This window comes from Echinops telfairi, unplaced genomic scaffold (assembly GCF_000313985.2).
Source record: "Echinops telfairi isolate 266 unplaced genomic scaffold, ASM31398v2 ScPeMD7_1957;HRSCAF=2489, whole genome shotgun sequence".
In the NCBI taxonomy this organism is placed as follows: domain Eukaryota; kingdom Metazoa; phylum Chordata; class Mammalia; order Afrosoricida; family Tenrecidae; genus Echinops; species Echinops telfairi.
In genome coordinates this window covers 4,875,375-4,881,622 of record NW_022105855.1, presented here as the reverse complement: position 1 = coordinate 4,881,622, position 6,248 = coordinate 4,875,375, and the positions used below count along the sequence as shown (strand labels likewise).

General features: G+C 39.4%; 1 long non-coding RNA gene across 1 annotated transcript; it reads left to right on the top strand.

Moving 5' to 3' along the window:
- Positions 1-504: 504 nt before the first annotated feature.
- Positions 505-5,799, top strand: LOC123522061. Its single transcript, XR_006680361.1, has 3 exons — positions 505-711; positions 1,840-1,947; positions 5,003-5,799. It is a non-coding gene; the product is annotated as an uncharacterized LOC123522061 (long non-coding RNA).
- The last annotated feature ends 449 nt before the right edge of the window (positions 5,800-6,248 follow it).

Below are 6,248 nucleotides of genomic sequence, written 5' to 3'. Positions count from 1 at the left end.
TGACTGTCTCAGAAACCGTAAGAAGCAGTTCTCGCCTGTCATATAGTATTGCGCTGAGTTGGAATAGACTTGAGGACGTTGGGTTTCTGGTGTTCAGCAGTCTTTAAAAGCAAGCGTCTCTTTCTCTCTCTCTGATGATCACCCTCTACAGCCATCAATTCATTTTACATCTCAACTGGTGTTATTTTTAATTTTAGCATACCTTCATTTCTTACTGGATTATTACTGTAAGTAATCATTTGTGTAGGAATAGTTAAAGGGAAAATACTTATCCTTTTTATTTTATAAATTAAAAAATAGAGTGTGCTTAGTAGGGAAAAAACTTTTTTAGTAAAAAAGAGAACAAATGGTAGACACCTGAAGATCTAATATTTATACACATCGTATCTGTTTTTCAGTACAAATTATTTACAGGAAATTGTGGACATAATGTTCCCATTATCCCTAAGTACAAAAACATGTGTGTTTCCTTCAAAGCTATTCAGACTTGGAAGTTATTCTCCTGGTGCTTGAACACTGGCAGCATCCTAAGCAGAGCGTCCAGCTTCTTCAAGGCCTTGCTACTGTCTTGTGCACAGGAGACACTTGCCCGAGACTGGACAGGACCCACTTCTCACTGCTGCTCTGCCTCAGTGTCCCATTCTCCATTTTGATTTGTTTTTGAAAGTGTCGACCACAGTATTTGCAAGTGGACTTGGATTTCTGTACCAGGTTGGTTGCTCTTTTACAAGTCTGGGATGTTTTTATAATTGTGTATCTTATTGGGAATTAGCAAAATCATTGAGAAATATGAGCAGAAAATGTTTCCACTCACACCATCCTTGGTTTGGAAATGAACAAGAAGTTTGCATCCTTTTTCTCCTGAAAAATGCAAAGCATTGATCTATGCAGCACCTCACTGAAAATACTCCTGCATAGATTACCAATGGACGATACAAAACATAGGGGTATAATTATTTTCTTCCTGAGTGTCTAACACGGTTTTACAAATAATATAATTTGATTTCAAAATACGATGCCCCATGTTAATAAGCAGAGGGTTAACTTGTGAACAAGCATTTGCAGTTGAGAGCAATGGAAGGTGTTAGCTTTCTGCAAGCACTTCAGAGAGCTGGGCTGTGGCTGCAGCCTTCTTTACATGTGGTTGGAATGAGTTCTTCTATGGTCGCTGGGTGGGCGTCACTTTTGTTTTTTTATTCTGAAGGAGCCATTTGACCACTTCTTGTTGGTCAAAAGCCCAGGCAGGTTTACTAAGTAGACACACGCCAAAATAAGCACCTCGGTGGCTGTGGAGCCTGTTCAGCCTCATAATGACGCTGGAGGACAAAAAGGAACTGTCTTCTAGTTTCCAGTGCTGGAGAGCTGTACCAATCCAGATGGCCGCATCTTGCGCTCCTGGCTGGTGGGTGCAAACTGCAAACCGCCAGGGTAGCAGCCAAGAGCTGAACCACCGCACCACCGCACTGCGAGGGACTTCCAAACCATTTCCCCGAGCCTTAAAATTGGCCACCCCCGCTATAGCCACAGCCTGTGCTTTACCTTATGAGCATGATTTTCCAGCAACTTTTTATGTTTTCTGTCTCCCGGGGAGCCCATGTTCACAAATAGTCCCGTTAGGCCCTCTTCGCTTGTTGTCACTGAGAATTATGTGCTATCTTTTTCCACTTAAAATTATTTATTTGTTCTCTTTATGTCACACGTACAGGGGAAATGGCCTGGAGCCCAAGAATCTTGCCTTATTTGTTGATCATTCAGATTCATCTAGAATTTGTGGTACACAATCATAGTATCCATAATTGATGACAAATTCGTTTTCTGTTTCCTGATTCATGCACATAGGAATTGATGGGGATTCCTTTTCTTGCGGATGGGTCGAAGGTCTTGTTGCCGTGTTTCTTCTTGTTGCCACTGAGTGATCTCAGCTCATCGTGCCATCACGGATGTCAGGTGAGAACTGTGCTCTGTTAGGTTCTCAGTGGGGATGTCCCTGCAGTAGATTGCCAGGGCTTCCTTCCGAGGGGAACCGTCTAGCCTTTGGGGTTACTAGATAAGCATGGTAACCACTTGGACTGTACAGAGAGTCTGCTGTGAATCTTGAAAGCTCAAATTCTTCCCTATCAGTGATTTCCACAGAGCATATGATGCATGTCGAACAATAAAGAGACATCAACCAATGGGAAGCAGACGCCAGTGAGCTGCTGCCCAACGGCAGCTCCCAGGTAAATAGAGGGTGCTGAGATCACTACCTAGCTGAGTGGAAACAGGACAAGCAAGACCAAGAAAAGCAGCCTAGCAGGCCTGCTTTTGCTCTGTTTAGTGTGGCGAAGCCTTTCGGGTTTCTTGGTCCACAGAGTCCTATTTTCTCCTAGTTCTCTTTTTGTCTTTGGTACAAGTGCCTATTCATGACCCGATCTTCCGGATCAGCCACACAGCCAGAACTAGAGGGCAGAACACATCCTGCGCTGCACAGATAATCTTCTTGTTCCTGCCACGTCAAAACCAACTCATGGTGACTCCGTGTGTCAGGAGTCTTCTAGCCTTCTTTCTTCTTTTCTGTCCAAGGCATGTCATCAGTTTTAATTATTTTTTCTTATTTTATCTTTAGTAGTCTTGTTGGTATATACTTCACATATTATACAATTCAATAATTTAAATATCTTACGTAAGAGTTGTGCAATCATTATCACAATCAATTTTAAAGCATTTTCTTGATTGTTGTACTTATTTCCCTCCAGCCCCCACCAGCATAGTTCTAAGAAACTATTAATCCAGTTACTTTCTCTATAGATTTGCCTATCCTGGAATTTACATAACAAAACTCTTACAATGCCTTTCCCCTGCCCAACAATAAAATAAAACACAGAAAAATCTCCATCCAAAAAAAGTAGAATATACTGAAGCCTAAAACAAAATAAAAATTGATCAAATGGGATCAAATTGATCAAAAGATAAGCTGTTAATTTTTAACGACTACATCTGTATTAATCCACTTTGCAATGCCCTCTCACTCCATGGGTGACAATGCAGCTGCCAAGATGCATGGAACTACACTAGTGCCCTGAGCTGGAGTAGTCAGGTGGAGACCCGTCAGCACTGAGATGCTAACAATGCCACTGGATCCATAAGACTTCCTACCCACTGGCCTGTGATCTTCCTGCATTTGGCATCATTGCATGTGTTTCATGAATCTGAAGAGGACTTTAGAGATTGGTATTGAACATATGGGCTAGTATTGGACTTAGGGACTTGATCTGGACTGGGCTGGGATATTTTCTTAATGTACAATTACTCTCTATATAAAACTCTTTCTTATATACATCTGAGTGTCTAGGAATTTGTTTGTCTAGTCTACCCAGACTGACACAGGAGCTCAATCCGTGGAAAAACTAACAAAAATTCCAATTATGCTGCATTGTACTATTTAATGTAAATGAGATATAGGCATCATGCTCTTTATGCAATAATTCAACCCCACCCCATCCCCGCCCAGTACCTTGACTGAGTCACAAGATGATGTAGTAAAGATAACCTGGGAACAGGTGGAGAAAATCCTACCATGTTGTTCTGTGACTAGAATTCACACTATAGGTTTTGAATATTCAATAAAGCCTTTTTTGGTGATATTTAATAAAAATGTAATTTGTGAATTTAATATGAATTCATCTTCATTACAGAATATTAATAGTACACAATCAAAATGAAACAAAATAGAACAAACACCCCCAAATGATTTATTTCCCTACATGCTTTCTCCCTGGTTCTTTAAATAGAGTTGATGTACTTCCGCTCATAAACCTAGCATATTTCTCCCACAGTTATTTAGCTTGAATATTAGATTACTCCTGCTGTTGTTTCTTTGATTTACAAATTTCATGTTTCACCTACTAATCCTAAGGGCTTTTCTGTGTTTGGGGAAGCCATTGGGTTTTCCCTTGTGTACTCTCTCATGCAAGTATAGCAGGGAACATATTAACATATTCATGAACTAGTATAATCATACATGAGTTTTTGGCATGTAATATTAAAGAGACAAAAAATGCTCAATATAGTCCTTTTGTAATTTCTTTTGTTACTAAACAGCTCACTGTATGCAATAATTGAAGAACCTCACATCATCTTTTTAATGTAGAAGTCCCTTGTTGTTTCCAAAAGTGTTGATAAAAATTTACGTTTAGCTGTTTATAGCTATATTTTTCATCTATTTTACCATGTTCTGCATTATAAAGTGGACTGCACTAATGTCTCTTTGTCAAGAAGTTCATTAACATGAGACTCGGGTTTTTCATAATCTTAATGAGTAAGGAAGTTGTCAATGATATTTTCATGATGATAAATCTGGATAGCAATGCTGAGCTAAGAGCGACGACATTTGAAATTTTCTGTCGACACACATATCAAATGGTTTCCTTGACTAATTGTCACACAGCATCCAAATGTCCCCAAGGACATTCTAATAATGCACACTGTTAGAAGTTGTTTCAAGCCTCCAGCCCCAATTTCACATTTCTTCTTACTAAATCCAAATGTCAATATTTGTGAAATACAAATAACATGAAAATTATACGAACTTTATTGCCTATTTATTCAGGTTTATCTTTATATGCATTTAGTATGCATTCTAAATACGTAATCACCAGACATTTGCTTCCTTGTTAATTATACTGTAATGATAGTGCTATAATAACAAAAGCAAAGAAAAAATATTTAGAAGCAGTAATAAGGATATAATTAGAGAATGAACTGGTGGCTCTATCAAACAGAATGCTTTATAAAGACTGTCAATGCAACTAAGCTTTCAGTGATGACCCAAGCCAAACTGGAAAATATTGTGGATACTTCTCGAATATTGCTAGTGCAGGTAGCTCACTTACTTGTAGTCGTTGCAATGTTATATGACAATTAAATTGAAAGAATAAATTGATACATATGTTTGAAGGGGCTTTTAAAAGTTTGCGGAGAAATTCTATCTTTTCATGTAAATTTTCCCACAAAATTTTTGCAGCTTCCACATATTGTACTGCTCTGATGTGTCCAGAGGCTTTTGGTCTCTCGAACTCAATAAAGGACTCACGGACCACGAAGAAAGGACAAGCAGACAGCAAGGCTTATTGGGAAAGGAAAAGAAAGCACCTGGCCCAGCAGGCTGGCTCTGGAGTGAGTCGCTGTGGAGTGAACTATGTCTAGGAGCTCTTATCAGAGGTTAGGTACTTGGCATGTCTGCATCTCCATGTTCTGAATGGACCATCCAGGGACTGGTCCTAACTCTTAAGTCAAATCATAAACACAGTATGCTCTCCTCTTGCCTGCATCGTGCCTGGGCATGGACAGGGAAGTACACAAGCAAAGATCTGCAAGGAGGCTTGGGTTTGCTGACTTTGGAGTTTAGAATCAGTCAAGGGGCTCTGTTGTCTGCAGATGTAAGAGCGGATGGTCTCAGGCTCTTGGGATCACCCTTCCAGCTATCCTGGCACTTCCAATGCTTCTTGCCACTCAGAACTTTTCCCCTCATTCTGCCTGAAGACCGTTCTCTTATCTCTCAGTATTATATATTAATACATGGGGAGTCCCTGGGTGATTAAGTTATAGACTGCCAGGTGAAAGATGGGTGGTTTAAGTCCACTCATAAAGTCCTCTGAAAACAGGTTTGATGATGTGCTTCCCACAGATGACAGCCTTGAAAACCCTGTAGAGCACCATTCTCTGCATATTTTGGGTCTCCATGAATCGAAATCAACTTGAAAGCAACTAACAACAAAACATATTACCAAAACCCAAACCAAATTCACTAATGCTGTTCATGCTGACTCACAGTTACTCTGTGAATTTTTGAGATTACAACTCTTTACAAGAGCAGAAAAGCTGTTCTGCCAACAATATATTCATATTCATTTATGCATGAATTCTATCACCATCGGACAAATATATTACTTAACAAATGGTGCAGAAGTATTTCACTATATTATCAAACAAGTAAAACTTTACCTGCGTGTCTAAGTTGAGCATGAGCCCCCGAGTCTAAAGACCCAGGACTGTGTGACAATTCCCCCTGTACAATATGTGGATCAAATAATAGCATTTAAAAAACGACTGGAACAAATTGTCTACAAACAGAATCATAAATTTCAACTATATAAAGGTACAAAATTGACATACAAATGCCTATGTTCCAATTTCCTATTTATATTGTAAGGAAAATCCTAATAGGGAATTTTAAGCTTTGGAAAAGAAACCCACTGCGTCACCCTGTG